The sequence below is a fragment of the Sarcophilus harrisii genome, chromosome 5, assembly GCF_902635505.1.
Source record: "Sarcophilus harrisii chromosome 5, mSarHar1.11, whole genome shotgun sequence".
Classification (NCBI taxonomy): Eukaryota; Metazoa; Chordata; class Mammalia; order Dasyuromorphia; family Dasyuridae; genus Sarcophilus; species Sarcophilus harrisii.
The window spans coordinates 68863265-68884213 of record NC_045430.1 but is presented as its reverse complement, the minus strand read 5'-3'; the positions used below and the strand labels follow the sequence as shown (position 1 = coordinate 68884213).

At 37.1% G+C, this 20949-nt stretch overlaps 2 protein-coding genes across 17 annotated transcripts in view; one reads left to right on the top strand and one right to left on the bottom strand.

Annotated features, from left to right (window-relative positions):
* The window catches only part of ZCRB1 (zinc finger CCHC-type and RNA binding motif containing 1), a 34950-nt gene extending 25173 nt beyond the window's left edge, over positions 1-9777 (bottom strand). For 3 of the 6 annotated variants that reach the window (XM_031940574.1, XM_031940571.1, XM_031940570.1), the window contains exon 1: positions 9584-9777. The gene's annotated coding sequence lies outside the window, so the exon portion shown is untranslated. Of the gene's footprint in view, positions 1-5975; positions 6111-9567 lie in introns of all 6 variants that reach the window. The other 3 variants (XM_031940575.1, XM_031940572.1, XM_031940573.1) reach the window with 2 other exon arrangements.
* A 50-nt stretch (positions 9778-9827) lies between these two features.
* Positions 9828-20949, top strand: part of PPHLN1 (periphilin 1) — a 188791-nt gene continuing 177669 nt past the window's right edge. For 3 of the 11 annotated variants that reach the window (XM_012550524.3, XM_012550523.3, XM_012550522.3), the window contains exon 1: positions 9835-9961. The gene's annotated coding sequence lies outside the window, so the exon portion shown is untranslated. Of the gene's footprint in view, positions 9962-20949 lie in introns of all 11 variants that reach the window. The other 8 variants (XR_002770414.2, XM_031940569.1, XM_012550527.3 and 5 more) reach the window with 5 other exon arrangements.

Below are 20949 nucleotides of genomic sequence, written 5' to 3'. Positions count from 1 at the left end.
AGAGGGGTCTAGCCAGGAAAGCCTGTAAAGCTTTCCAGTTTTGGGGCTTGGGCTGGAGCCTGAAGCTGGGTATCCAGTATAGGGAGATCTGATTAAGGATAAGCCAGCAGCTCAGTTTATTTATAGAGTCAGAAGTGTTTGAACCAGGGTTGGCACCTTCTTGGGGCCCCAAACCAGGGGTGAGTGTACAGCTATGCTGCTCTTCAGTAAATGGATCAGGGTTGATGGTGGTGTGGTATAGTTGTGTACCAAGGTACTGAGCAAGGATTGTAGCCTTGTCTGACCTCAGAGTATCTTCTAGTCTGCACATTAGGAATGGGGTCCACAGCTGTATACCAGGCCAGAGAACGTAGCCTAGGGGCAAGTCTTCAGGTCTATAACTGATCTACTGAAGTTTTCCAGCCAATTGGCTGGGGCTGAGGCCCAGTAGGTATCTACTGCAACAATGATTAAGGTTAAACCTGCAATGGTAATGTACAGACCTAGAAACAAGTCAAAAACCTAAAAAGCTCAGACCAGGAAGGCCACAATTAGTTCATACTCAGATTAGCCTGTTTAGGAAGCAGTCTGACTCTCAACCATATCAGTCATCTGACACTTCTCTCTTTGAAATTAATAACAATCTCTTAATGGCTAAATCTAATGACATTTTCTCAGTCCTCATCCTTCTTGACCTCTCTACAAACTTTGCACAACCATTTTCTCCTTGATATCCTCTTTTCTCTAATTTTCATGATAGTACTCTTTCCTATTTTCTCTCACTACCTATCTGGCCACTCTGTTTCCTTAGTTGGATCTTCATTGAGGTCACATACCCATTCATCCTGGGTGTCCCCCAAAGGCTCAGTACTGGCTTTTCTTCTCACTATTTTGTTTGGTGATCTCCTTACTCCCATGGATTCAATTATCATTGCTATGCTGATGATTCCAACATCTATTTATCTAGCTCTCAACTCTCTTGTGATCTCCAGTTTCACATCTCTAATTGCTTAGTGGACATTTCAAACTATTATGTAGACATTTTTCCCAAAATATATAACAACAAATTACCAGATAAAGTATATATGTGTATATATATATTAATAGAAGAAATTATATTCAAAGTCCATTTTTTCTTTACTTCTTTGTAAACTGTTCTTTGATTCTGTTGTACACCTTATTTACTTTATTCTTCCCCCCCTTCACCATCCTCACCCCCCAAGCTACAGTTAAGATATATTTACACATATATGTGTATGAGTGTGTGTGTGTGTATGTCTGTGTATCCACATATATACACATACTCTCATTTTCTCACCCAAGGTTCCTTCCTTTGTCTTTTCTTCTCACCCTTTGTTTATCCACCCTTATTTGTAGATTTTGGAGGGTACTTTTAATGAATTTTAATGAAGGGTACTTCATGATATATATGTAGTGTTGCCTATTGAACCCATTCTTGATGTAAGGTTTTTCACAATTATTAAGCCCTCCTCCCCACTCAATGCCTCTGTGTCTATTCTTCCTCTGTACCTCATTTATATAATGACTATTTGTACCTTAACTCTTTCTTTTGAGCTATCCTATTGTTGATGTGAATTTTAAACATATATTATATATTTCCCATGTAAAAAAACCATAAACAATTTGGCCATTTTGAGTTCCTTAAAAAATAATCTTTAATATTGGTTCTTATATGTTATATTTTCTGTTAAGTTCAGATTTGGTTGAGAGAAAATTCTGAAAATCTCTAAGTTTGATGAATGTCCATTTTTTCTCATTCAAAATTATAGGCGATTTTGCTGGATATAATATTTTTGGCTGCAGGCCTACTTTTGATTGTCAGTAGATATGATTCCAGGACCTGTGGTCTTTTGTTGTAGCTGCTGATAAGTCTTGTATAATTCTAATTGTGCCTCCAGCATATTTGAATTGTTTTTTTCTTGTTTCTTGAAAAAAAAATTTTGATCTGAGGGTTTCAAAATTTGGCAATAATATTCCTGTGTGTCTTCCACAAAGGATCTCTTTGAGGTGCTGATCAGTGGATTTTAAAAAATTTCTACTTTCCCCTCAGATTTATTACTTCAGGATATTTTTCTTGGATTATTTCCTGAATTATTGTGTTATTATTGTCATTTCTTTTTGGTCACAACTTTCTGTCAGTCCAATTGTTCTTATATTTTCACTTCTTGATCTGTTGTCCAGATCTGTCACTTTTATTAAAAAAGGTTTCACATTTTATTCTATTTTCTCATTCTTTATAGTCTGTTTTATTATTTTTGATTTCTCATAGCTTCCCCTTGCTCAATTCTAATTTTCATCTTCTAGACTCTGCACCTCCTTTTCAAGTTAATTAACTTTCCCTCCATAATCTTGTTTTTCTTGGATGGGTTTTATTTTATTTTTTCCTATATCTCTCATTTGATTTTTAAATTCTTTTTTTGAGTTCTTCTGCAAATTCTCTGTGGGTTGGGGGCTATTTCATGTTATTCTTTGGGATAAAAGCTTTTTTTTTTTTTTTAAACTAAAGTATCAAAGATGAATACTGGTCTTTCCTGTCCCCCTAATATGTTTCAGTGGTGGGATTTTTTCTTCTTTGTGGATTTTCTTTCTTTCTTTCTTTTTTTAAATAAGAGATATTAATATAAGTACCTCTAATCATGGGGTAGGGGGGTACCTCAAACTTCCCTTCAGCTCTCTACTCTGACCAGGAATCCCAAACCAAGTGTCAAATCCTGTCAGTTGTATCTTTGTGACATCGCTTATATGTACCCCCTTCTCTGATATTGCTTCCATCTTATACAAGCATTCGTCACCTCACGTCTAGACTATTGCAATATCCTCTGGTTGATGGATCTAGCCTACAGACTAGATTTAGCTCTTAGATCATAGTTTGCCAATATCTACTATAAAGGACCAACATTGATATATGATTTATATGACTACACATACATAATCTTAGTCAAATTTCTTATTGTTTTAAAGAGGGGGGAGGAGAGGGAGAAAATTTGGAATTTAAAATTTTATAAAAAAATGAATGTTTAAAATTGTCTTTACATGTAATTATTAGGAAAAAATAAAATACTATCTATTGGGGGAAAAAAAAATCAAACAAACTTTGTTTTGCTTTGTTTCTTCTTACCTCCTCTTTCCTTCCCATTTCTCTGTTGAGTAAAATGTATCTCTGTATCCAATCGCATGTATGTGTATTCTTTCTTTTTTTGAGCAGTTTAGATGAAAGTGAGGTTAAAGAATCAGCTGCTCCAACTCATCTCCCTCCTTGTTTCATGCCTATGTTTATACTTCAAAGTTCCTCTCGGGTTTTCATGGGAAATATTTGGAAGTCCTTCATTTCATTAAAGGTCCATTTTCTGCCCTGCTCTTACTAGCATCAGTCAATAAACATTTATTAAGTACCTATCATATATCATGGCACTGTGCTAATATACTTTGTTTTCCCAAGTTATTCTTGATTGTAAATACACATCTTTTAACTCCTGCAATATCATAGTCTAAGTTCCCTGTTTCATTATAGTGGAGTCTCCTGAATTGTATGATCCCGACTATGGTTCCTTGCAGTATTTTTTTTCTTTGACTAGGAAGCTCCAGATTTTAGCCATGTTGTTCCTAGGAGTTTTTATTTTGGGATTTCTTTCAGGTGATAGGTGGATTATTTCTAGGTCTAAGAGATTTAGGCAGGTTTTTTTTTTTCCTGCTTTTTTTGGTCATAGCATTCACATAGTCCAATAATAATTTTTTCCTCAATCTGTTTTCCAAGTTAATTGTCTTGGCAATGAGATATCTTATACTTCCCTCCCTCCCCAACATTTTGACTTTCTAAAAATATTTCTAAAAATGTCTCTTGAGGCGTTGGCTTCTATATGGTGTATTTTAATTTTTAGGGAGTTTGTTATTCAAGCACAGCTTTGTACTTGTGCCAAGCTACTAACCCCTTTTCTAATTCTTTCTTTCATAACTCATTTCTTTTCTAGTCTTTTCTTCAAATTCTTTCATTCCATTTGTAAAAAAGTTTTGAATTCTCTCAACTTTTTCCTTTTTCTCTTTCAAGAATACTAGTAAAGTCTGTATTCAAGCTGTATTTTTCTGTGAAGCAATAACTTGTAGATGTTTTGGAATTACTCTCTTCTCCATTTGTGTCTTGTGCATTCCTATCACTCCAGTAGTTCATTATGGAAGGTTCCTTTTTTTGTTATTGTTGTTTGCCCCTTCTTTCAGTCTACTTTCTGATTATGGACTTGCAGGGTCAGGAAGTTGGGCATATCTGGAGAGAAGGTCTGGACTGGTTCTGTTACTCTTTCTTGAGGATGAAAGAAATAATTATTAATAATCAGTTATTTGGGGAGATCCAGAGTTTTTCCCTTCTTCTAAAGTCCTGATTATACAAAGTTCAGTCTCTTGAAGGACATGGCTGATAGTGACATTAATAGTTTAAGATCCTACCCTAGTGGAGCAGGCATTGTGTTCTGTTCAGGGCTGGGTGGGCATACATTCTTTCAATAGATTGCCCAAGGTTGGGGATGGTCTGGATTTAGAGATAAGTCTCTCTGTCTAAGGGTGATATGAGGTCACTCTTAGTCCTTCATTAAATACTTACTCTTCAAAGGGTATATAAACTGTAAGCCTGTCTCCAAATACTTTTTGGTCAAAGAGACCAACAAATCCTTTTATTAATAATGTGCTGGCCTTATTAGTAAAATGATTAAATTATCCAGAAACTATTTCTTGATTACAGGAATACTGAGTATTATGCTATTTCAGGATCTTGGGGATATGTGGGAACTTGTAGAGTTCACACCAGAGAGACAGCAATCAAACTACTTTTTGTCACTTGGCTTTGCATATGACCAAGACTTTTACAGCACTCCCCAGATATCAGTCAATTGGAAAGCTCTGGGTCAACAGAGCAGAGGCAGAATTATAGGCTCTTTGCTTTTCACCTGAGATCTGAGACTCAGGATTATTTCTGGCTCTTCAATTTTCTTTTTCCTCCACTAACTACCCTATCTAGGAAAGCATCTCTACCTAGGCAAGCCACTGCTGTGTGCAGGTTCCTTTCCTATTCTACCCTAAATCTATTTTCCAATAGGGAAATGGTCAAAGCTTAAGAGAAAAGAGCAGGCTGTTAGCAAAGGAAGAAATTCAGGCTATTAACAGGCATATGAAAACAATGCTCCAAAATCATTAATAACTAGAGAAGTATAAATCAACTCTGAGGTTCCACTTGACTGTTATAACTTTGGCAAATATAACAAAATAAATGGAGTGGCTATATAAAGATAGCATACTTATATACTATGTAGAACTGAAAAATGATACAGATGGTCTGTGAAACAATTTAAAACTCATACCTAAAAAAAGTCACTAAACTTTAACCTAATGATATTGATGCAATAAATAGCGAATGAAAGGATTATTCCCCAAGAGATTAAAGAAAGAGGATATGTAAAGATATTTATAATGATTAATTTTGTTATAGCAAAGGATTGAAAATCCAGGGAGTGCTCATCAACAGTGAATTCGATGAACAAATTATGGTATATAAATATAAAGAAATATTAGAGTGACCTAAGAAAAAAAATCAAAGAGATGGTTTCAGAAAAACCTGGGAATAATAGTATGAACTGATTTAATTTATCCATTATTCTCATTGTTTTTTGAAATAGTGCTAGAAATGCTAGCTAAGTGGCACAGTGAAGAAGACTCATCTTCCAGAGTCAAATCTGCCCTGAGTCTACTAGGTGTGTGACTTTGAACAAGTCACCTAATCCTGTATATAACTCAGTTAACTCATCTGTAAAATGAAATGGAGAAGGAAATGGCAAACCAATCCAATACTGTTGTCAAAAAAAATCCCAAATGGAGTCACAAGGAGTTGGATGTGATTGAAACTGATTGAAATAGCCAAAAATTCTAGTTACAGTAAGACCAAGATTTTCCTTTACTTTGGTGAGAATAAACAGTTATCCTTGAGTTATCACCTTGTTTCAAGTAGAGAAATGAGAGGCAAGGCCCAGCTCCAAGTTATCAATCAAAGGACAAGTGGGACATGATAGCAGTTGAGATTACACCCAGAGAGTCTTTAGAAGGTCAGGATTCTGATGTGATCAATCAGCCTAAAAATAATCACATGGCAGGAAGAGATTACAGTTGGGGAGAATACAGACTTTTTAACCCACCAGAAGAGCAGTGTCCAGTGCGAGCAGCTCCACTATCTTTAGATAATCGTCAGGTGATGTGGAGAGATCCAGAAAGTGGTGAACAGAAGGGAATTAGACAAGTTAACTGCTTGGGGAACAGAGTGTGTTTGTTATCTCTACAGGAGGAAAGGGAATCAGATGGGTGCCAATGAGCGTATTCACCTTGTCCATCAGAGAGAAACAGAAAAGCAGAAAAACTTTGGAATGGATCTGACTCCTCTAGCTCAACTCCTTATGTCTCCAGCCAGCACCAAGGTGAAAGTTGGAATGAATCTGACTTCGCCTCAGAAAGAGGGCTTGTGGGCTTCTGTATCTCCCAGAGTGCTCCTGGCTCTCAATCTCCCAGAGTGCTCCTCCCCAACCCCTGGCAATGTTCCGAAGTAACTCACTTGAAGCTCTAAGAAGTTCTATATATATGATCTCCCAAAGGTTGACTCTTCCTTCTGTAGGCAGGGATTAAGGGAGGTGTGAATTCACAAAGTTACAAAGTTAACTTTGTGAATCTCCCATACTTGTGAATTTCAATGAGCACAGAAATACTTCTTGATTATATGAGCTCCCTAAAGGTGTGAACAGAAGCATTGTATCAATTCCATTGAGTTAATACTAGGATTCTAACATCTCCCTTGAATTATCACTTTGTTTCAAGTTGAATTAATACTAAGATTTCAACAAGTTATATTCCTAGAGTAGAGGAAAACTTTAAGTCTGGAACCAGAAGTAGTCCAGAAAAGGAGAGCAGGGGAAGCTCTTGAAACTACTTGAAACTAGATAAAACAGGACAGAACTAGTTGTGCAGTGTTTAAAAAAAAAAAAATCTGAAAGTAGGACAAAAGTTATAGCTTAGCTAAAGTACCTATGCTTAATTGCTTCATAAATATTAACTTTTCCTCCCCAGGAGGAGCTAAGGCTCATTTTAATGGTCATGCTAAGGCTCATTTTAATGGTCATACAATATATTCATTAAAAAGAGACATGTAGTAGGAGGAATGGGAAAGAATGGTAACCTCATCACCCCATTCACTGGGGAGATGAAGGAGGGCCTTTATGGCTGGGAAAAAGATGAATGCTCTTGCTCTTGCTTCTGCAAAGTGTGTGAGCTCATTTTGAGTTTCACACCTGATTCCTTCAGGAATTTATTAAAATTTCAAACTACTCTACCTTTAATTGGAATTCAGAATTTTGTTTACAACAATTTTTCTCAATTTGGGGGAGAGGGTAGAAAGGAGAATGAAAAAATGAACATAGAAAAGAGGATCTTTGAAGAATGAAAAAAAAATCATAGAAGAGAACAAAAGCAAGATAATTGGGAAACACAAGCATGCACACAAATTCCAAGAATATGTTAACTTTTTTATAATATAATAAGTAGTACCTGTTGTAAATTTGAGTCTCTCTATATATGCCTATTTTGTTTTGCATTATATATGGAAATGCTCATCTGATTTGATGGTTGTTAAAATTCAAGAGAAAACCCCAATTATCTCTCCTTATCTCTTATTCACATATTGTACATTTCAGTAAAACCTGGATTATTCTCTATCTTTTAATTTTTCCCCCCTACTAGTGCCTCTATGCCTTCATTCATGCAATTATACTATGCCTGGAACAGACTTTTAATATTTATCTGTTGTATTTCCTCTCTTCCTTTAATGGCCAATTCAGGATGTCATATGTACTACGTCTTCTTTAATAACCTACCTGTAGGTGAAAGTGAATTTTCCTTCCTTAATTTTCTTAAATCTGATTCTTCTTTCCTCTAATGGAATATAAACTCATGGGGAGGGATTTAAATGTCATTGCTGATTTTTTTTATCCTCAATGTAGTTAATAAAAATGTCTGGTAAATTGACTGATTAAACAGATCAGGGATGTTTAATCTGAAGGAAAAACTTGGGAGGAGCAGAACATGAGAGCTGTAGCAAGTAACTACAGGCCAGGCACATGGAAATGAAATTAACTTTAGAAGCAACCAGGGGTAATTAAAGAGAGGAAGATTTTGGCTTCTATAAGGAAATTTGAGGATAGTTAGGTAGTCCAGGAGATAGAATGCCAGGTCTGAAGTCAGGAAGACTCATCTTCCTGAGTTCAAAGCTGGTCTCATATACTAACTAGCTGTAAGACGGAGCAATTCACTTAATCCTTCTTGCCTCAGTTTCCTCATCTGTAATTCTGGCAGGAAGTAGAGGAATAGTTTCTTTCTTTCTTTTTTTTTTTTTTTTTTTTTTTTTTTTAAATAAAACTACCTTTTCCAGTTATAAGCTGGTTTACCTTGGCAAGACACTTAATTCTAACTTACTTGTGACCATCCAACACATATTTGAAATTCGACCTCTCTCTTATGCTTGCTGGCTGGAGAATAAGTTACTGAAGCGATCTGGTTCTGAGTTCAACATATCTTTTAGCTCTTTGTAGTTGAAATACTTAAACACTAAGATTCCCTAAAAAGTACAGTGTATTCAACTACACCTGAAAGGACCTTATCTTTATGTCTCATTGTCTATATCTTTGGCCCTTCATCTTAGGAGTCAGGCACAAAGACCCCAGTTCAAGTCTTGTCTCTGAAACATGGCTATGTGTCTCTGAGCAAGCCACTTAACCTTTCATTGTCTTAGATAACTTGCTAAAACTCTAAATTACAGTAAGTGCCTACTTTCCTCACAGCAAAGCTTATCAAGAATATCTCTTTCAGTTGTGAATGCAGAATTATTCCTTCTTTTGATATAAAACATATTTTGAGCCTGACCAACTCATTTAACCTGTGTTTATGTCAGTTTCCTCATCTGTGTAGAGGGGGGATAATAACAGCAACAATTTCCCAAAGTTGCTGTGAGAATCGAATGAAATTGTTATTTTCACTGAGATCATCTTAGCACAGTAACAGTACATTTATGAACTCTATATAAATGTTAATTGTTATCATTAAAACTTGCATGTTATATTGTAATAAAAATATATATATATATTTAGGCGTTTACATAGTTGCATTATTCTTGTTAGTAAATTACACAGGAAAGTGTCCGATGGCCCCGGTGAAATGAGACTGCGATTAAATTCATAATTTTAATTAAAAAAAAAATAGAGATAGTGGGATATTTTGCATAGGTGTATTATTGTTCCAGGAACCCGTGTTTGTTGCATTGGCTGCAGCCTGACACTAGAAAAGCGAAGTGGTAAATAAACCTGCTTGCGTTTTATTTTATTTCATTTTTCGAATCTAGGTTCAAAGCTCCAAGTAACTAGTAGAGGTAACTCTTATTAAAGTTTTTCAACTGGATCGTTTGGGTCCAAGACTTAGATATTAAATCCTGACGAAAGGAGGTGAGAGTAAATGCACAAGAAAGGCAGACGAGGAGTAGGATACATCACTTACACGAAGCAGGATTTACCTTTCGCTCACGGCACACGGCGCCGCGAAGTCCTCGGCGATTTCCGCACTCCTGGGGATCCAAACGACTTTCACCTCCTCCTCCGCCCCAAACAGCGGGCGGGGTGTCTTAAAGACAAGTACCCAACAGCAGCTCCTTTCTCTTTCTTTTTGAGGCCTCGTCGCTCTCCTGATGACGCCAAGCGCGGAAACTCTCGCTTTCTGGCCGAGCGGCGCGTGACGTAATCGCCGGCGCGCCGGATGTGATGCTCCAGGGAGCGTGGTACCCCCCCTCCCTCTACGGTTTCCTGTGAGTTCGCGGGCGGCGGAGGTTCTCTGCTTTTGGAGGAAGCGGCAGTGTGCGTGGGGCTAGTTCCCCCAGATAACTGCGCAGGTGGCGGTGAGTCCTTTTGTAAGCTGGCGGCGGGGTAGTGGATCAGACCTGTATACGGGGAGTAACCCTTTCTGTTCCTAAGCCCTGGGCAGTACCCCTGGGGAGCAGGAGGAAGGGTCCTGGTGTGGGGCCCTCCAGCTCTGGTCCGGCCCCGCGGGGGCATTTCTTCTTCCCCTCTTCTCCTGAAGGCCCCCTCTCCCCATTCCCCATCCACAGCAACACCAAACTAGCGCGAACCCCCTGACAAGGAACTCGAAGGGAGAATGAGGCGACCCGAAATCCATCACATTACGTTAGAATCGGGTTCCACAGTTCTCCTTTTACAAAGGGGGGAGGAACGAGGCATTTGGATCGCGCCAGTTCTATACCATGTCCTTTTACAAATATGATCTCGTGTAATCCTCCCAACGGCCCTGTGAGGGGAGTGCTGTCACCCTCCCTCTTAAAAGGTTAGCGGAGGGTAAGTGATTCAGCCAAGGTGGCACAGCTGGCGAGTGTGAGGCCGAATTCGATCTCGGCTCTGCCAGGAGGGGAGTTTAGCAGAGGGGTTAGCACTTTAAGTAATAGAGCACAAACATTTTTATAGCTCTTTTTGAGGAAGCAAACAAAAGGATTCTTAAAAGGGGAAATAAATGGGGGAGGGAAGAGTGGAACAGATTATGACATACAAATGTGATTCAGTATTGGTGATGCTCTAAGAAGTGATGAATGGGGCAGTTTTTGAGCCCAGGGGACTATTAACTGAGCCACTTAGTTGCCACATTTTACAGAGGCTAAAATTGAGGCTCAGATAAGACCAGATGTCTTTTTGTTGCCCTTTGTTAGCAGTTGATTCTTTTGGGATGGTGATAATACTGATGTCAGAAGACCATATTTTGCTTTAGTGAATAGCTCGAGGATTATTTAAAGCACTGTATACTTTCCCAAATGGGTAGCAAGGTGGCAAAATAGAGCACAGGGTACCATCTTTGGGACAGGTGATATAGTTCTCAAGAGTGTCAGGCCTAGACTTAGGAGGATCTGAGTTCAAATGTGACTTCAGACATTTGCTAACTTTGTGAACCTGGGCAAGTCACTTAGCCTTGTTTGCTTCAGTTGCTTCATCAATTAAATGAGCAAGAAGAGAAAATAGCGAACCATTCCAGTATCTTTACTAAGGAAAGCCCAAATGGGGTCTCAGAGAGTTGGACATGACTAAAAAAATATATTTTTATACATGTGTCTGAAACAACACCGTATTCTGCATTCTGAATCTTTCCCCTCTCTATTAGGAGGGAGGTAGAATGTTTCATCTTTAGTCTTTTGGAATGGTAGTTGATTGTTAGGCTGATCAGAGGTCCTAAGTCTTTTCAGAATTGTCTGTTTTTTACTATTTTGTTGTATAAATTTTTTTCCTGTTCATTTAACTCCACATGGATCTCCAGGTTTCTTAAAAAACTGTCCTATTCATCATTTCTTAACAGCATCCACAATATTGAATCACATTATCACCATTCAGTTTTCCTCCAGTTTGAGTATCCTCTCATATTCCTTCTCTTTGTTACTTCTGGAAGAGACTTGAAAATGTTTGCTTTCTTACTTATGTTTGTTTTGCTTCCTGCTAATCCCTCTCCTAAAGTACTCTTCCTGTTGCCCCAGATTCTCCCTTTCACTCTTCTTCCCATGGGATATGAATTAACCCACTTGTGTGTCTTTATATTCTTTCCTCCTTTGACCAATTCTGATGAATGTGAAATTGAGCTTCCATCCCCACTTCTTCATCTATGTTTGAATGGATTATATTTGTGTCCCAATTATGTGAGATTATTTCCCCTAATTTTCCTTTCCTTTTGTCTTCACTATATTCCTTTTTCCCTTTCTTTCCATTCTTGTTTTGGATAACAAGACAAAACAAAACCACTCCTAGGCGTAGTCTAAATTGAATCTCTATGACTTTTGATGTTAAGGTTTAGAGGGGACTTTGTATCATCCTCATATTAGAATGTAAGCAGTTTATCCTGATAAAAGATATTTACTTGCACCTGTTTAGCATATATCAGCTTGCTTGCTGTCTAGGGGAAAAGGAAGAGGGGTAAGGGAAGAAAAATTTGGAATTCAAGGTTTCGCAAAGGCAAATGTTGAAAACTATCTTTGAATGTATTTGGAAAAATTAAATATTATTAATAATAATAATTTTTTTAAAAAAGTATTTACCTTTTTCTGTTTCTCTTAACTCCTATATTTGAACTTCAAAGTATCTGTGCAACTTTGGTCTTTTCATCAGGAATTAGTGGCTTGCCTAAGGTTACACAGCTAGGAAGTGTTTAGTGTCTGAGGTCAAATTTGAACTCAGGTCTTCCTCACTCCAGTGCCACTGCATTACCCATTGTGCCATCTAACTTCCCCTTTATCAGGAATTCTTAAGAAGTCTTCTGTTTTGTTCAAAATCTAATTTTCTTTCATATGTTAGTTTTTTTAAAAAAAGGCTTTTTATTTTCAAAACATATGCAAAGATAGTTTTCAACATTCATCCTTGCAAAATGTATTCCAAATTTTTCTCTTTTTCCTCCTCCCTCACAGCAAGTAATCCAGTATATGTTAAACATGTGTAATTCTTCTATACAATTTCCACATTAATCATGCTGCACAAGAAAAATCAAATCAAAAATGTTGGAATCCTAGTGTTAACTCAACTTGAAACAAGATTATAACTCAAGGGAGATGAAAATACCAAAGGAAATAGAAAATCAAATCAGATTAGTGGGTTTCTAAAGGGGCTCACTTGAAACAGGTATGAAACAAGATATACATAAATCCATCAATATGGGAGGCATTACACATAATTACATAATATACATAAATACATAGCAATATAACACAGGCTAGTAGTAATGTAACAAATAACATGAATCAACATGAGAATTTATACATGTCCCATCCTAGTGTTAACTCAACTTGAAACAAGGTGATAACTCAAGGGAGCCGTTAGAATCCTAGTGTTAACTCAGTGGAATTGATACAATGCTTGTGTTCACACCTTTGGAGAGCTCATATAATCAAGAAGTATTTAAGTACTCATTGGAGTTCACAAGTATGGGAGATTCACAAAGTTAACTTTGTAACTTTGTGAGTTCACACCTCCCTTAATCACTGCCTCCAGAAGAAGGAATCAACCTTTGGGAAATCATATATATAGAAGCTCTTAGAGTTCAAGTTCAGTTTAGTTTGGAACATTTCCAAGAGTCGGAGAGGAAGCACTCTGGGAGATACAGAAGCCCACAAGCCCTCTCTCGGAGGCAAGACAGATTTCATTCCAACTTTCATCTTGGTGCTGGCTGGAGATATTTGGAGTTGAGCTAGAGGAATCAGATCCATTCCATCTTCCACCTTTGTGCTGGCTGGAGGCTGAAGAAAGCAGAGGCAGAAGCAAAGGACAAAGCTGCAAGAGCTCTTGGAACCAAGGAGAGAGGCCTCTAAAGAAAACTAACCGGGCTATATTGAACGACACAATAAAAGATTTGAACTTTTAGCAGCTGGCTGCATTTGGGTGATTATTTACTTTTAGCTGAAACTAAGGCTGTCTCCATAAAACCTCCCCCAAGAAACCTGCTCCCAGAGAGAACCATTATTATTTTAAAGAAAAAGAACACCACATTTTGGCACCCTGAACATGGGACTGACAAAATCCTGATCTCAGTGGAAATGCCTTTGATCCTCAATCCAGTAGAAAAGTATTCTCAACCCAGAAATTAGGGTGAGTACAACAAAGAAATTTTGTTAAAAGAGTTAAAGTAGAATTTCAGCTAAGATGGGACAGATGTTTAGAAAACAGCCTTCTGTTTTTCTTCAAGAAAATGTTTAGAAAGCATTGTCAAGGTTATGGAAAGCCAAGGTTTGATTGTAATTTTGGAGATCACTGAACTTTTAGAAATTGTAAAGCACATATGTCCTTGGTTCTCTATGGAATAAGAATTGGATTTAGATGAGTGGAAATTAATAGGAGAGAAACTGGATGAATACTACAATTCTAATCCAAACTCAATTTCCAAAAATATACTTTATACATACAATTTAATACAACTGGCTATAAGAAATTATGTAAGTATTAGAATGAAGAAAAAGAAGAAAGTGCAGGAAGGGGAGGTGCCAACTAAAGGAGGGGAAAAGCCGGAAGAATCAGATAAGAATGGAGTTAAGTACAATTCTGAGTGTGATACTTCACAGCAGGAGAAATTAGATCATTCCACATCTCATGACCCTCCCCCCTCAATTAACCCTTCATGGGTGGAGGAAGAAGGGGGAGGGAGAGAGGCAGAAAAACAGTCAGCTTCTCCTGTGAAGCAGAATATGACAAGATTAGAAGAGGCATTAATTAAGGCAAAAAATGAAGGAGAAGATATATCTGATTTTATGAATGCATACCCTGTGATCCAAGAGCTTGACTCTAAAGGTCAAAAAGGGAGAAGATACACTCTTTAATTTGGAAAAAATTAAAGATTTGAAAAAGGGTTGCACTCTTTATGGGGCTACATCCTCTTATAAAACTGTTACTAGATAATTTGGGACATTTGCAAACAGCTGTAATAAGAACCATTGGAGATAATGCTGCCACAGAAATAATGATCAGACATCTGGCTAAGGAAAATGCCAATGAGGTTTGCAAAAAAAATTATATGGGGACTAGACAAAGATGCTCCTTTAGAGGAGGTCATAAGATGCTGTGCCACAGTGGGCACAAATGCTTATTATACTCAGACTATGATGAACATGGGAAGACAGAGTCCTTCTTGGCAAGGGACTTCTAGAGAAACTCGTCGATGCCTGTGGAAGGGGAAGGTCTTTATGACCAAAGCAGAACTAGAGATCATTACTGATCACAAAATAGAAAATTTCGATTATACCAAACTGAAAAGTTTTTGCACAAACAAAACTAATGCAGACAAGATTAGAAGGGAAGCAATAAACTGGGAAAATATTTTTACAGTCAAAGGTTCTGATAAAGGCCTCATCTCCAAAATATATAGAGAATTAACTCTAATTTATAAAAAATCAAGCCATTCTCCAATTGAAAAATGGTCAAAGGATATGAACAGACAATTCTCAGATGAAGAAATTGAAACTATTTCTAGTCATATGAAAAGATGCTCCAAGTCATTATTAATCAGAGAAATGCAAATTAAGACAACTCTAAGATACCACTACACACCTGTCAGATTGGCTAAGATGACAGGAAAAAATAATGATGATTGTTGGAGGGGATGCGGGAAAACTGGGACATTGATGCATTGTTGGTGGAGTTGTGAACGAATCCAACCATTTTGGAGAGTAGTTTGGAACTATGCTCAAAAAGTTATCAAACTGTGCATACCCTTTGATCCAGCAGTGTTACTACTGGGATTATTTCCCAAAGAGATTATAAAGAAGGGAAAGGGACCTGTATGTGCACGAATGTTTGTGGCAGCCCTTTTTGTAGTGGCTAGAAACTGGAAACTGAATGGATGTCCATCAGTTGGAGAATGGCTGAATAAATTGTGGTATATGAAAATTATGGAATATTACTGTTCTGTAAGAAATGACCAACAGGATGATTTCAGAAAGGCCTGGAGAGACTTACACGAACTGATGCTGAGTGAAATGAGCAGGACCAGGAGATCATTATATACTTCAACAACAATACTAGATGATGACCAGTTCTGATGGATCAGGCCATCCTCAGCAACGAGATCAACCAAATCATTTCTAATGGAGCAGTAATGAACTGAACTAGCTATACCCAGAAAAAGAACTCTGGGAGATGACTAAAAACCATTACATTGAATTCCCAATCCCTATATTTATGCACACCTGCATTTTTGATTTCCTTCACAAGCTAATTGTACAATAATTCAGAGTCTGATTCTTTTTGTACAGCAAAATAATGTTTTGGTCATGTATACTTATTGTGTATCTAAGTTATATTTTAATATATTTAACATCTACTGGTCATCCTGCCATCTGGGGGGGGGGTAAGAGGTGAAAAATTGGAACAAGAGGTTTGGCAATTGTTAATCCTGTAAAGTTACCCATGCATATATCCTGTAAATAAAAGGCTATTAAATAAAAAAAATAATAATAATAATTTCTTGAAAAAAAAAAAAGAAAAAAAAAAGAAACTTGTCGATGTTTTCAGTGTAGAAAAGTTGGACATTTGAGAGCTCATTGTAGATATGGAGATAGAATGAGAAGACAGGGTGAGAGAAAACCCAAAACCCCATGTCCAAAATGCAACCGAGGCTTCCACTGGGCCTCAGAATGCAGATTGCTCCAGAGAAATGAGAGGCAGGGCCCAGCCCCAAGATATGAATCAAAAGACAGATGGGGCATGATAGCAGCTGAGATTACACCCAGAGAGTCTTTAGAAGGTTAGGACTCTGATCAATCAGCCTAAAAGTAATCACATGGCATACAGAGATTACATAATCAACCAACAGAAAAGTGATGAGATAGCATCCAGGGATTACAGTTGGGGAGAATACAGGCCTTTTTAACCCACCAGAAGGGCAGTGTCCAGTGCGAGCAGCTCCACTATCTTTAGATAATCTCCAGGTGATGTGGAGAGATCCAGAAGGTGGTGAATAGAAGGGAATTAGAAAGGTTAACTGCTTGGGGAACAGAGTATGCTTGTTATCTCTACAGGAGGAGAGGGAATCGGATGGGTGCCAATGAGCTGTATTCACCTTGTCCATCAGAGAGAAACAGAAAAAGAGAAAAACCTCAAAACAAAGGAGACGATTTAAGAAACATCTGACACTGAAAGAGCATGGCTGACAATGAGACTGTTAAAAGAACTTTTAAAGTCTTCAGGAATCGTTGGATTTCCTTGAGAGGAAAAATTGTTGATGAGACTATTTGCAGTACTTCAGAGCTTACAGGAATTATTGGATTCCTGGCACATGAACTAATGGACAATAGATTCCTTTTGGACTATTTCTAGGACTTATGGACATGTATAAATTCTCATGTTGATTCATGTTATTTGTTGCATTACTACTAGCCTGTGTTATATTGCTATGTGTTTATGTATATTATGTAATTATGTGTAATGCCACCCATATTGATGGATTTATGTATATCTTGTTTCATACCTGTTTCAAGTGAGCCCCTTTAGAAACCCGCTAATCTGATTTGATTTTCTATTTCCTTTGGTATTTTCATCTCCCTTGAGTTATAATCTTGTTTCAAGTTGTTAACTCTAGGATTCCAACACAAAAAGGGAAAAAATGAGAAAGAAAACAAAATACAAGTAAACAATAAAAAACATGAAAATCTTATGTAATGATCCAAATTCAGTCCTCATTGTCCTCTCTCTGGATCCAGATGGCTCTCTATATCATAAATTTATTGGAATTGGCCTGAATCACCTCATGTTGTACTCAGTCTTGTTAGGTAAGTTATTATTGGATCTGTTGGTACTTGTGGCATGTCAGGCTCTTTGTTTTATATTAGGACTGCTAAGTTGTTTGTGAGCCTCGTTGTGGCTCACTCCTTGAATTCTTTCTGACTGCTTACAAGATTTTTTCTTTTCATTTGTAAACTCTGGATATCTGTAGTAATAATCCTGGGAGTTTTCATTTTTAGGTTTCTTTCAAAATCTGAAAGGTGTATTTATATTTCTGCTTTGTTTTCTGTTTCTAAGAGATCTTTAGTGTTTTCTTGAAATATTTGATCATGGCATTGAGATAGTTTATTAAAGTTTCTTTTTGATCTGTTGTCTAGCTCAGTTTTTGCTGTAAGATATTTTATATACTTCTATTTTTTTTTCAGTCTTTTTATTTTGTTTTAATACTTCTTGATATATTATGGAAATATTAGTTTCTTTTTGATCCATTCTAATTTTCAGGGAGGTTGTTGTATGTGCAAGGTTTTTTATGTTTTTTGCAAGGCTGTTATTTCCCTAATTCTTTCTTCCACAACTCATTTTTTTCCCTAATTTTTTGCACAAGTGCTCTCATTTTGTTAAAAAAACAAACAAACAAACAAACAAACCATTTTTTAACTCCCTTAAACTCTAGTATTTTGTGGATGTTTTGAAGTCACTCTCCTGCATTTGTGTCTTGTGCATCCCTTCTATCATAATAATTCATTTTTTTTGGGGATTCCTTTTTTGTGTGCTCGTTCTTTCGGCTCACTTCCTGACGTCAGACATGATGTCAAGGCTGGGCTCTGTGCACTCCAGAAAGGAAGATCTGGGCTGGTCTTGTTGCTGCTTTCTTGGAGCATACTGAGTTCTCTCAGAGTTTATCTGTTCTAGAGCAATTCTGATTGCTGCATTTTTGTTCTGAACTCTGTAAGTTCATAACTTGGATTTGGATCTAAATAAAAGTAGACTGATGGTAAATTTCAGCATTGTCAGCCTGCCCTAGTTATTCTTGGTTGCTAATAAATCTCTTCTTTTCTAGATGCAGGACACCACTTGTAAATACTGGTCTCCTCAATCTATTTTTTTTTTTAACCTTTTTATTTACAAGATATATGCATAGGTAATTTTTCAGCATTGACAGTTGCAAATCCTTTTGTTCCAACTTTTTCCCTCTTTCCCCCCACCCCTTTCCCCAGATGGCAGGTTGACCAATACATGTTAAATATGTTAAAGTATCAGTTAAATACAATATACGTATACATGTCCAAATAGTTAATTTGTTGTATAAAAAGAGTCGAACTTTGAAATATTGTACAATTAGCCTTGAAGGAAATCAAAAATGCAGGCGGACAAAAATAGAGGGATTGGGAATTCTATGTAGTGGTTCATAGTCACCTCCCAGAGTTCTTTCCCTGGGTGTAGCTGGTTCAGTTTATTACTGCTCTATTGGTACTGATTTGGTTCATCTTCATTGTTGAAGAGGGCTACGTCCATCAGAATTGATCATAAATAGTATTGTTGTTGAAGTGTATAATGATCTTCTGGTCCTGCTCATTTCACTCAGCATCAGTTCATGTAAGTCTCTCCAGGCCTTTCTGAAATCATCCTGGTGGTCATTTTTTTTTTTTTAATAGCCTTTTATTTACAGGTTGTATGTATGGGTGACTTTACAGCATTGACAATTGCCAAATCTCTTGTTCCAATTTTTCCCCTTCTTCCCCCTACCCCCTCCCCTAGATGGCAGGATGACCAGTAGATGTTAAATACATTAAAATATAAATTAGATACACAATAAGTATATATGACCAAAACGTTATTTTGCTGTACAAAAAGAATTGGACTCTGAAATATTGTACAATTAGCCTGTGATGGAAATCAAAAATGCAGGTGGGCAAAAATATAGGGATTGGGAATTCAATGTAATGGTTTTTAGTCATCTCCCAGAATTCTTTCGCTGGGCGTAGCTGGTTCAGTTCATTACTGCTCCATTGGAACTGATTTGGTTGATCTCATTGCTGAGGATGGCCAGGACCATCAGAGTTGGTCATCATATAGTATTGTTGTTGAGGTATATAATGATCTCTTGGCCCTGCTTGTTTCACTCAGCATCAGTTCGTGCAAGTCTCTCCAGGCCTTTCTGAAATTATCCTGTTGGTCATTTCTTACAGAACAATAATATTCCATAATATTCATATACCATACTTTATTCAGCCATTCTCCAATTGATGGGCATCCAGCCAGTTTCTGGCCACTACAAAGAGGGCTGCCCCAAGCATTCGTGCACATACAGGCCCCTTTCCCTTCTTTAAAATCTCTTTGGGATATAAGCCCAGTAGTGACACTACTGGGTCAAAGGGTATGCACAATTTGATAACTTTTTGAGCATAGTTCCAAATTGCTCTCCAGAATGGCTGGATGTATTCACAATTCCACCAACAATGTATCAGTGTCCCAGTTTTCCCACATCCCCTCCAACATTCCGCATTATCTATTCCCATTCTAGCCAATCCGACAGGTGTGTAGTGGTATCTCAGAGTTGTCTTAATTTGCATTTCTCTGATTAATAATGACTTGGAGCATCTTTTCATATGGTTAGAAAGTTTCAATTTCTTCATCTGAGAATTGTTTGTTCATATCCTTTGACCATTTATCAATTGGAGAATGGCTTGATTTCTTATAAATTAGAATCAATTCTCTATATATTTTGGAGATGAGGCCTATATCAGAACCTTTGGCTGTAAAAATGTTTTCACAGTTTATTGCTTCCTTTCTAATCTTGACTGCATTAGTTTTGTTTGTACAAAAACTTTTCAATTTGATATAACTAAATTTTTCTATTTTGTAATCAATAATGATCTCTAGTTCTTCTTTGGTCATAAGTTTCTTCCTCTTCCACAGGTCTGAGAGGTAAACTATCCTATGCTATTTATAAATATAAATTTATTTATAATCTCATTCTTTATGCCTAGGTCATGAACCCATTTTGACCTTATCTTGGTGTATGGTGTTAAGTTCGGGTCAATGCCTAGTTTCTGCCATGCTAATTTCCAATTTTCCTAGCAATTTTTTTCAAACAGTAAGTTCTTATCCCAAAAAGTGGGGTCTTTGGGTTTGTCAAACACTAGATTATTTAAATTATCGGCTGTTTTGTCCTTTGAACCTAACCTATGAACCTAACCTATTCCACTGATCAACTAGTCTTTTTCTTAGCCAATACCAAATGGTTTTGGTAACTGCTGCTTTATAATATAATTTTAGATATGGTACAGCTAGGTCACCTTCATTTGATTTTTTTTTTTTTTTCATTAATTCCCTTGAAATTCGTGACCTTTTGTTTTTCCATATGAGCTTTGTTATTTTTTCTAGGTCATTAAAATAGTTTTTGGGGAGTCTTATTGGTATTGTAGGGTTCTGACTTTTGATCCAGTCTGCTATCCGCTTCTGCTTTATGGGAGAGTTCATCCCGTTCACATTTATGGTTAAAATTACTAATTCTGTATTTCCTCCCCAGATTATGCTTTTTTTCCCCTGTGATTTCTAAGTCATTTAGCACTTTGTCTTGCACATGATATGTTCTGTCTAAATGCTTATTCTCTTTCCTTCTCTTTTCCTCTTA